This window comes from Pongo abelii, chromosome 9, assembly GCF_028885655.2.
Source record: "Pongo abelii isolate AG06213 chromosome 9, NHGRI_mPonAbe1-v2.0_pri, whole genome shotgun sequence".
In the NCBI taxonomy this organism is placed as follows: domain Eukaryota; kingdom Metazoa; phylum Chordata; class Mammalia; order Primates; family Hominidae; genus Pongo; species Pongo abelii.
In genome coordinates this window covers 92,191,627-92,203,708 of record NC_071994.2, presented here as the reverse complement: position 1 = coordinate 92,203,708, position 12,082 = coordinate 92,191,627, and the positions used below count along the sequence as shown (strand labels likewise).

General features: G+C 37.5%; 1 pseudogene; it reads left to right on the top strand.

The window, feature by feature from the left end:
* The first annotated feature begins 5,551 nt into the window (after nt 1-5,551).
* Nucleotides 5,552-11,051, top strand: LOC129048732 (tripartite motif-containing protein 64-like; annotated as a pseudogene).
* The last annotated feature ends 1,031 nt before the right edge of the window (nt 11,052-12,082 follow it).

Here is a 12,082-nt window from a genome sequence, read left to right as displayed (position 1 = left end):
AGTCTCACCATGTTGCCTAGCCTGGTGTCAAACTTCTCAGCTTGACTGGTCAAGCCACCTAGGCCTCCCAAAGTGTTGGGATTACAGGCATGAGCCACCATGCCAGGCCCCAAAATCTTTTCTCACGACAACTGCTGTCACTTAGACTTTACTATCAGAAAAGATAAGACTACCCTCATCCTTTGGGTTTCAGCTTAGGTGTCATTTCTTTTAGGAAGACTTTTAGGATGACTGTCCCTTCCTTTGTATCAACTACTGGACCATGAGCTCCTTAAGGATATAGTCTTGGTTTTTTTTACACTTGTTTTAAAAATTTTACTTTAATTTTTGGGATACATGTGCAGAACGTGCAGGTTTGTTACAATTTTGGCTCCAATCTCTACCAGTAAGGAGAGTCCATAGCAGACAATTGTTTTGTGAGTAATCAGAGTAGCACACATAAGAGGACCTATGAGACATTCTGTGCTTTGAAAAGAAGAGCTGCGCTGCACACTAGGATTTCCACAATGCCTTTGTTATGGGGTTTGGCTGAGCATGCTCACAGGCTTTTTGTGATGTCATTGATAGAGGGTTGGACAGTATGGCAGATGTAGGACAGTGTGCATATTACTATTCAAAAAAGTGGACCAAAACCTGCACAATACTTGAAAGCTTTGTCAACTTTCAATCAATTTGGCCAGCATGCAAGAAGCATCCCCCCAAAATATTGTATGTAATTTGGTGGCTTAGGAACATACTTTGGCAACATATTTAATGTCACTGAAGGGAAAACAGTTTTCAGAGACAGACTGCCTGGTTTCAAACCCTAGTTCTCCTACTTAATTAGAGTATGCCTATGGGCAAATCATTGAAGTTTCCTGTTCTTACGTTTCTTAATCTTTAAATGAGTATAAAAGATTATTTATCTTATGGGGTTGCTGTAACAATTAAGTAAGCTAGAACATGTGAAGCTCTTAGAACAGTTTTTAGCATAGAATTGGTAATCAATAAAGTCTGAAATTTTCACTTGAATGACAGAGTATTTTTAGTTAGGTAAGGAAATACTGCTTTTTCTCTCTCACCTATCCTGCATGATAACACAGTTGTAGTAAAATAGATAATAACTTTTTCAGCTTCTAGCACTAAAATTTGCAACTATTTTTTATTCTTTTATATGCATCCCATAAGTTGCTTATTGTTTATTTCTGTCTAATACAGGGCAGTCTACAAAATGTAGAATTGAATTTTTACTGAGAAGTGAGAATGCTAGAAAGTCTTTCTTCTCTACACTTAGGTAGATAATATGCAACATTTTAAGAAGTGTTTGAATCTGTTTTCAAAGAACAACATTTGTGGAAAAATCTGCATATATATATATATATATCTATGATTACCTATTCTTAACTTTATTGGATATAGTTTTTGAAGCATAATGCTGATTAAATGACACTTCAGAAAACATACTAATTTGCAATGCTGTGGACTGATTAAAAAGACAGCCACTTCATCTTTTTCTAGGCTATGCTGGCTTTTATGAATTTTATAATTTTTTAAATGTCTATTAATATGTAAATGGTGACTTTTATATAGATTTTTACTTTTTCAACTTCTAGCAAGGTTTGTTAATTTTAAGTTTAGAGAAGTGACCTAAATCCCCAAACATTAGATAATTTATGAACACAGCTATGTATAAACATTGGTGATTTATGAAATCATGGTAAACGACAACAAAATCTGTTAGTATGGCAACTGTGTTAAAAATAACTTTCAGGCACTATTAAAGATAATTATGCACATAATTATTGTGTAAATAGGAGCCAGGTGCCATGGCTCATGCCTGTAATCCCAGCACTTTGAGAGGCCGAGATGGGCGGATCACCTGAGGTCAGGAGTTCGAGACCAGCCTGGCCAACTTGGTGAAACTTTATCTCTGCTAAAAATACCAAAATTAGCCGGTCACGGTGGCAGACACCTGTAATCCCAGCTACTCGGGAGGCTGAGGCAGGAGAATCACTTGAACCTGGGAGGCAGAGGTTGCAGTGAGCCGAGACCGTGCCATTGCACTCCAGCCTGGGTGACAGAGGGAGACTGCATGTCAAAAAAAAAAAAAGTAATAATAATTATTATTATTGTGTAAATAATTATTATATAATTTTAAAAATATGAATACATAACACTGTTATAGATAGTTATGTACATATATGTAAAGTTTCAGTTTTAAAATGCTTCAAAAAGTGGATAAATAAAAAACAGATTTATTTTCATATAAATCCATCATTAGGAAATAGTCATAAAATAGTAAAAATAAGAAAAACAGGCCGATACAGCTAATTCTATCAACCATTATATATACAATTTCATGAAACACAATTGAGTTCCTTGTTATACTTTTTTAAACAAGAGAGTTATACAGCACAGATGTGTTGGTAATCCGTTAATGTTTTATCTTTGAACATATTCAGATAAATAACGGCTAGGCACTTAAGCAATTATAATTTTAAAACAGAGGGAGAAACAAAATCTTAAAGTTAGCATGTGGCCCGGTGCAGTGGCTCACGCTTGTAATCCCAGCACTTTGGGAGGCCAAGGTGGGCAGATTACCTGAGATCAGGAGTTTGAGACCAGCCTGAGCAACATGGTGAAACCCTGTCTCTACTAAAAATACAAAAATTAGTTGGGCGTAGTGGCGGGCGACTGTAATCCCAGCTACTTGGGAGCCTGAGGCAGGAGAATCGCTTGAACTCCAGAGGCAGAGGTTGCAGTGAGCTGAGACCGAGCCATTGCACTCCAGCCTTGGCAAGAGAGCAAGATACCGTCTCAAAAAAATAAATAAATAAATAAAAATTAGCATGTGATAATATTTAGTGAATTAATTGTTATACTTAAAATATTTCTTTGAACAAACTGTGTTAAGTCAACTTTCTAGCATCTCATTCCAAACTTGTCTGTTGAGCTTTGAGCCCTCAAGTGTGGTTTTCAATACTTTATAAACCTAATCAGCCCATTAACCCGTTTCTCTGCAATCTAATCAACCTCAGGAAGTGGGTGTGGTCTTTCGTGGGCCCATATACTTTAAAAGGATGCTTGCCCAGAGATTTCTCTCTCCTTCAGTAAGGACCCACTGGATTTGTGGCTGCTGGGCTTTGGAGCACCAGGAGTTACTTCTAATCTGGATATCTACAGAGCTTCTAGACTGAGACCATTCATAGTAGCCTTGTGAGTATAAAATGTGCAGCAAAACCATCATGCTCACTTTTACTCTTAAAAATACTTTAAATTTACCCGGCAGCATGCTTGGGTCTTTTCTAAACAAACAAATAACTGTCTTAGTGATTTTACAGAAAATCAATATAAAGTGTCTTCAATTTGTAAGATATGGTTTGTGTTCCCTTGCTATTTGATTCTTTTTATGTGACTGTTTTCTGTATTGTTAGGTTTTTCTTAAGTGTGAAAAGATACATTTCCATAGTTTCATGCAATGATGGAACCCATAGAATACCTAAAATGTTCACTAGAATGTGGGCATGTAGTAGTGGTTATAATGTACACCAACATGAATGTTAAAAACGTTGAATTACTTTGAAAATTCTCGTTGCAAAGGTCTTATTTGCTGTGTCTTCAAAATTTGCAGTTTGCAGACTAGATTTGAAAGCCGTTGAAAATAGATTTAATCGGCTGGGCATGATGGCTCATATTTGCAGCCTAGCACTTTGAGAGGCCAAGGCAGGCAGATCGCTTGAAGTCTAGAGTTAGACACCAGCCTGGCCAACATGGTGAAACCCGGTCTCTGCTAAAAATACAAAAAAATTATCCTGGCGTGGTGGTGGGTGCCTGTAATACCAGCTACTCGGGAGGCTGCAGCAGGAGAATTGCTTGAACCTGGGAGGCGGAGGTTGCAGTAAGCTGAGATCGCGCCACTGCTCTCCAGCCTGGGGGACAGAGTGAGACTGCATCTCAACAACAGCAACAAAAAAAAAAAAAAAAAAAAGAAAGAAAGAAAATAGATCAATAGATCTAACCAACTGGCAAGGGCTCCCAAGAAGCTGCAACTTCCAAGTCACTAAGGGGAAAGGTGAATTAGTGGCCATGCTTCCATTAACTGCATTTCTGGATTTTCTACTGTAGAGTGGAAAACCTAATACATATCTCCACTTTTTTTGTTATTTTAGAAAATAATTAATTGTTGATTAATTCTGGTTAATTATAGTTGAAATATTGGCTATTTCCGAATGTGAAAGTGTTCTCTCTAATCATCTGAATTGACTATGGGAAAAAACTTTCCTAATTAAAAATAATAGATATTATTTACATTTAATGTATTGAAAGGAAGAGTTTCGATATTAAAGTTAAAAGGACAAATTTAATGATTGATAATTTTAGGAGTTGACAGTCCACTCTGATTTATCCATCTTAGATAAAAGCTACTTTATTTATAATTGTCTGAGCAAACTTCACAGGTGAGTTTGGAGGCAGGGAGTATAGGATAATACCAGAGATACCAAGTGTCTTTCATATATTATCATAATGGAATCATTGAGAGGGATAGAATGACAGAGACAGGATGACGTTCAGAATGTGCTTCTTTGTTAATTAGCTTATATAAGTGACTCAGAAATCATCCTAGCTTTTACCCTCCGCCCAGGCTTTAAGCTTGTCTAAGTAACTGGAAATGACTGAGAGCACGGCTTGCTTAACAAAAATGCCATGAGGACTGTCGTCTCATTTTCTCATTTGCATCATGGTTGTTCATACCCATAAGTTTCATACCCGTGGATTCAACTAATCTCAGATAAAAAATATTTACAGGGAGAAAAAAGCAGCTGTACTGAGCATGTACTTTTTGTTTGTTTGTTTGTTTGTTTTTTTGAGACAGAGTCTCACTCTATTACCCATGCTGGAGTGCAGTGGTGCAATCTCAGCTCACTGCAACCTCCGCCTCCTGGTTTCAAGCTATTCTCCTGCCTCAGCCTCCTGAATAGGTGGGACTACAGGCATGCGCCACCACGCCCTGCTAATTTTTTGTATTTTCAGTAGAAACTGGGTTTCACCGTGTTAGCCAGGATGGTCTCGATCTCCTGACCTCGTGATCCGCCCGCCTCGGCCTCCCGAAGTGCTGGGATTACAGGCATGAATGACCACGCCCTGCCAAACATGTATGTATTTTTAATCTTCTTGCTGTTCCTAAACAGTATGGCATTGCAAGTATTTACACAGCATTTACATTGTATTAGGCATTCAAAGTAATCTAGACATAAAGTATTCAGGAGGATAGGTTTAGGTTACATGCAAATCCCACACCATTTACTAAGAAGATACTTGAACATCTTCAGATCTTGGTATCTCAGGGAGTCCTGGACCGAATCTTCAATGGCTATTGAGGGAAAACTTTATAAATCCAGCATGTTTGCATTTACTATATCTCAGTTTGTACTGGAGCTAACTTATTAGACATATTGGACAGAGCTCAAGTAGATAAGGAAAATTGTCCACTGGCCTTTTTTTCCTTTTCATCAGGGCAAATAAAAATAAGAGAAAGAAATTCTCACTTTTTTTTATTTTAATTTTCAGAAAGATGGATTCAGATGCCCTGTGAGTCTTCCAGAATGAGCTCATCTGCTGCATTTGCATGAACTACTTCATAGACCCGGTCGCCATTGACTGTGGGCACAGCTTTTGCAGGCCCTGCCTCTGCCTCTGCTCAGAAGAAGGCAGAGCACCAATGCACTGCCCTATGTGCAGAAAAATCTCAGAGAAGCCCAACTTCAACACCAATGTGGCACTCAAAAAGCTGGCTTCCCTAGCCAGACAGACCAGACCTCAGAACATCAACAACTCAGACAACATCTGTGTGCTCCATGAGGAGACTAAGGAGCTCTTCTGTGAGGCTGACAAGAGATTGATCTGTGGGCCCTGCTCTGAGTCACCAGAGCACGCGGCTCACAGCCACAGCCCAATAGGATGGGCTGCTGAGGAATGCAGGGTACGTGATGCCTCTAAGGCAGTTTGAATTATACAGAATCCCAAATAAGAATGATGAGGGCCTATGATAATGATGGTGATGAGAATGCAGATGGTGGATGTGGTGATTATTCCATGTCAATCATAACACACAAATGTGTCCTTTCAATGTTGCTGACTAATTTGGCACTCTAATCATAGCTGTGTTGAGACTTCACTAAAGGAGGTTTCCTTAGAAAAATTGTTCAAACGTGTACAATGGAGCTGTGGAGCTGGTGGCCAGCACCAAGAACACTTTTCAAAGAAGTCAGGTTATATAAAAGCCAGTTTCTCAGAAAATTGATAATATTATCCAAAAGGTCCCTTAAAACTCTCTATTATGTTTCTATCACTTTTCACATCCAAGTTATTAGAACCAAATGGGTTTAACTTGGAAAAATCTGACCACTCCACTCTAACTTAATTTATGTTTCTTTCAATTACAGCCTTTCTTTATTGATAAGAGTATGAAATCTACTCTACTGTCTTCATTATTGCTAAGCTTCTTGCTTCTTTTGCAGGAGAAACTTATAAACGAAATGGACTATTTATGGAAAATCATTCAAGAGACATGAAACAATCTAAATCAGGAAACTAGAACATTTCATTCGTTAAAGGTAAGATGAAAATGTTTTCTTTGTTTTTACACGAATAAACACAATGTTAGCTTATACTTTTTAGCTAAATTCAAACTACCAGTTGAAAGATAGTGATTTCATCCCAAGAAAATATAGTGATTTCAATTGATATAATAGGAGTTGCAAACAGAGAAGCCCACACAAGCTAGATAAATTAATTCTAGTATATTGGATAAACGGCATGATGTGTATTCTAGTTGAAATTTGAAGGTTGGCATAAACCTTTTCAGACACTGCAGATGAGACAACCTTTCACTAAGATTGCGTGTGAGGAAGATGAAAGAAATAGAATAGTATATAGAGTAAAAATATGGTAAAAGTAAAAAAATTCTGCATAATATGGTGTATGGCTAAATGTTTTTTAACATGTAGGTGAATCAGACATGGAAAAATCCTAAAAGAGAGATTAATAGAGGAAACAATTGACTCAGTAACAACTGTGAAGAAGTGTCACAGTGACAGAAACCAGGAGTCTTTATATAGGTTTGATTTAAAAAGGGAGAGAAATAGGAACATTGAAAAAGATGGACAGAAGAAGATAGCCAATATTCAAGACTCCTTGCAAGAGTGAGGCAGAAAGTTTATAAGTTTCTTGATTACACCCAGCATATAATTATTTGAAGTTTTCTATTGAGAGTGAGAACATGTAATCCTTTTAACCAAACATCTCTGCAGGACTATGTGTCATTAAGGAAGAGGATAATCACTATTCATTATCAAAAGATGCATGTATTTCTCCATGAGGAGGAGCAACAGCATCTGCAGGCACTGGAAAGAGAAGCAAAAGAGCTTTTCCAACTACTACAAGACAGTCAAGTGAGAATGACCCAACATTTAGAAGGGATGAAAGACATGTACAGAGAGCTGTGGGAGGCATGCCACATGCCTGACGTGGAGCTGCTCCAGGTGAGGAGGGAAGGTCCACCCTCAGAGACAGGAAGCCTTTGCTGGACAATGCTGCCAGGACATGCAAATTTCACCAGCATATGTCACTGCTCTAAGCTAAGTGGCACATGCTGTCTGACTTCCACCATTACATTTCTCCATTCACTTATTACTGCACACTTTGGTAATGTTTGGGAAATTTTTGCCATTTTAGCAGATAATATGTAACAAAGTTCTCTTCAATATAATTTGGATTACTATCCACACAGAGAGATCATTTAACATCATTAGAACTCTAGGCCAGGGGAAGGTTAGTAATTCTCCATTTATATGCCCTAGTTCCTCCTCACTCTGATGTCCCACACAGCAGTGATTTGCTGAAGACATTGAGGGGTTTCCCCTTGCCTGGGCAAGGTTTGTCAAAGCTGCTCATCAATGTCCATGTGCTCTGTTTCTCATATGGTTCTCTGTTTTGTTTTAATAGTTGTCATGTGTGGTCAGACCTTTCCTTGGAAATAAGATTAGGAAATTAATGACACTGGAAACTTAGATATCTTTGCTTTACTCCACCATCTCTTGCTGAGCTCCTTTCTTCTTAATGCCCACTGATGAAGCTTTTCATTGTTTAGTTGAGGTTCTGTTATTAATGTAGCCTTCAATGATTCCTTAGCAGGAAATAAAAAGATACACATTATTAAAACACTAAAACAGAAAGAAACAAGAGGATGAGAAAAGATGCAGAAGGAAAAATCTCTCATAATTAACATTATCTTTCATTTTTTTGCAGGATGTGAGAAATGTATCAGCAAGGTGAGTTTACACTAAAAAAACGCTATTTCTGAAAAATTTGTTCTGTTGTGAAAGAAGGGGATGTATACATTTTGAGTACTAACATCGTTGTCAGTGGCTAATTCCAATTTTGTTTCAAAAGAGGGCCTGAGGTCTTCTTCTCTTTGGTCTGGAAAGTTTTCACCTCAAAATTTGTATGAATTAAAATATACATAAAAACAATTTGCCATTCGGAAGTTTGTTCTTCCCAATCCATCCATCCTGACCGGCCATACCCCACAGATCTTAATACAAAATTACTCTGAGGAATCATAGAGGTGTCTTCTACTCTAGAAGGGTGGGAGGTTAAAAAAAAAAATGACAGAGGGAGGAGAGAGATTCCCTAAGGATGGGCTGAGGAGGGATGTTTTGTTCCTAAAAGCATCAATGACCCGGGTCTGCTCCATCACCATACACCCAGTTCTAGGAAAGACCTCAGGAAAATGGTTGCCTCGGGACCCTCAGTGGCAGGGTTCTCAGGCTGGAATTAGACTCCTTTGTTTTGCACGGAAGATTAAAGCCTTTTGTCTCAGTGAACATTCTCTGTTAGACACTGACTAGCATTAGTGACAACTGCAGGCTGAGGTCCCAGAAGTTTTTGCCTGAGTTTTCTGCTCTCTGAAATATTTCCAGGATTTCTGCATACCCTCAAGTGGTGTGATGGGCAGAGGGAGGCAATGACTTTTAATGACTTTAGAAGTTGTATAATGTCTGAGAATAACATATCTGGGGAAATTGGGTTTTTATGGAAGTAAAGTTTAGAAAAAGTAACATCCTTATGGCCCCTAGAGTGTGGAATAAAATGTACACCCAGTTAATCAAAACTGGCAGAATTCTGAGGAAACATCTTACATGAAAATATGATATCTTCGTATGACTATGTGATTAGCTCTGGGCCTGGAAATATAACTGAGGCCATTTTCTTTGCAGGACTGATTTGGCACAGATGCAAAAGCCCCAGCCAGTGAACCCAGAGCTCACTTCATGGCGCATAACTGGAGTCCTAGACATGCTCAACAACTTCAGAGGCAAGAGCCAGCTGCTTGGCAGTCCGGCCTCAAATTACTTCCTTATTGGGTCCCTTGGTTGAGGCTTTTCCCGTTTAAGTTTTATTAGGTTTGACATGTAGGTAATACATAGTTTTCCAAAACATGTGCATCTTCTCTACCTGCATAGTAATATTACAATGATCAAAGCTCAATTTCCTGACTTACAGTTTGATGAAAATGTAAAGCAAGATACATACTTTATCTGCAGAATAAGAGGACGAAGAATATTCAGATCATGTAGTTATGAAGACACTAGTTCTCATGGTGGCATCAGTATTTCGTGTTTGTTCGATTTAATTCAATTTTGAAGGCTTAGATTTGGCATAATGGTTTTTAATTTTTTCTATTCTATGTGCATTTACATGCATTCTACAAGCACCCTTTATTATTTACAAAATCAGAACATTTTGATCAACAAAGAAAATGACTAAAATATCCATAACCAGGACAATTCTAATGCCATCAGAAACACCTTGTAACAAGTGAAAGGTGAGGGATCTGTGAACGTGGCTTAACCATGTTAGGCCCATTCTAGAGAGCAGGTCTAAGTAGCAGAGGGCAGGAACCCAGAGTGGATTGAATCAGGAGATAAACAGATAATGTAAAGCCAGAGTATTTTTTTTAAGAAACTTATAAATTTTACATGTGTTAATTTCTACCAAATTTTTGATGTTTGAGACTATAACAGGCATAACTTACATTCCAATAAATACTCACATCACAGCAAATTGATGTCTACCTGTTGATGATCTTAAAGACAAATAATACAAGAAGAGTTTTCTATTGAAGTAAAAAAACCATTTTGCATATGTCCTGAAACAAACTATGCAGATGTAGACATTAAATCATTATTTCCCCAGTGACATGGTCACATTTTTTCTCTATTATTTAAGGAATGATACATAATTGTATGTGCTGTAGAGGTGTAATAACATTTCATCTTCATGGATGCATGGGGCTGAACTCTCTTGGCTTCCTTTTTTCTGTATTTTCTAGGAAGAAGAGCAAATGAAGTAAATAATTGGGCCACAGAGCCTCTGTCCCTCATAACACTCACTAATATAATATTTTTTCCTTGTCAGTGGATAATGCTCTGAGCACGGAAATGACTCCTTGCTATATAAGCCTTTCTGAGGATGTGAGACATGTGATATTTGGAGATGACCATCTCAGTGCACCCATGGATCTCCAGGGAGTGGAGAGCTTTGCTGTGTGGGGAGCGCAAGCATTCACCTCCGGCAAGCATTACTGGGAAGTGGATGTGACCCACTCCTCCAATTGGATTCTGGGAGTCTGTCGAGATTCCAGGACAGCAGATACCAGTATCGTTTTTGATTCTGATGAAAGATTTTTTTCAATTTCCTCAAAGAGGAGCAATCACTATAGTCTCTCCACCAACTCTCCACCTTTAATTCAGTATGTGCAAAGGCCTCAGGGTCGGGTTGGGGTGTTTCTGGATTATGATAATGGATCTGTGAGTTTTTTTGATGTTTCTAAAGGTTCTCTTATCTATGATTTTCCTCCTTCCTCCTTCTCTTCCCCTCTGAGGCCTTTCTTTTGCTTTGGTTGTACATGAAAAGTTGGTTTCATGATGATTTGTTGTGACCTCCCATATATGAGGCAAATAGTGTCCTAAGACCCTATGTGTGAGAGCCTGTGAGCTCATTGTAACTTCATGGAATGTAATTACTTTATGGTTATAAATGGGATAACCACCTTGAATGTGTACATTTGTTAATTAAGTTATTTTAATTAATAAATTATTGTGGAATCTTTACTAGAACATCAATAATGGTTTTTTTTTTGTACTAGTTTTTTTGAGATTCAGTCACTTACCGTGAAAGTCATGTTCTAATATATTTAATTCAGAGATTGTTAGTGTGTCACACTTGTGCAGGCATCAGAGCTCTCTACTGCCTGTGGACTTCTATCACTTCCAGAAGAATCCCAATACACATTAACACTTATTCTCCATTCACCTTCCCCCATTCCTTGAGAGCACTTAATCTACTTTTTATGTTTTTGCATTCAGGCGAATAAAATCATACAATGTAAGCTCTTTTTTTTAATCTGATTTCTTTTTCAGAGAGTATGTTTTCAGTTTGTACACACTGTAAATCATTTGTCTTAGTTGTATATTTGAACCAGGCTGGGGTAGAATAATGAAGTGGTGGATATCTTATCTGACAGAGAATAAAAAGAGTGCTTATTTTCTTTCTAAGTCTAAACAAGTTAAGTTGACCTCACAGACTGTATTATTTCTCAGCATCCTAGTTATTAATCACATTTCAGCTCATACAACAGTTTTTCAGTGCTGGGTTGCTCTGCTATTACATCTTCTCTGAATATATTATATCAGATTAAAATATTCAGAAAACTCTTATACTTGTTACTACCAGATTGAAAATTCCAAGGGGGCAATGGCAGTATTTGTCTTCTTTGCTAATATATTACAATTATTCAATGCAATTTTTAGAATAGATTACACAGTAAATAAGATGAGTAAATGGATAAGTAGAGGAGTTAATATGTATAAATATTCTAACATTAAGTAACTTTTCCAAAATATAAGTAACAAAATAGGATAGAACATACTAATGAATATCTATCAAAAGATAAGAAATGAATTGATTTTCAGATTCATATCAAAGATAACACTATTATGTTAGGATTTAAAATAATTGTAGCATAATTTTTACAAGGTTG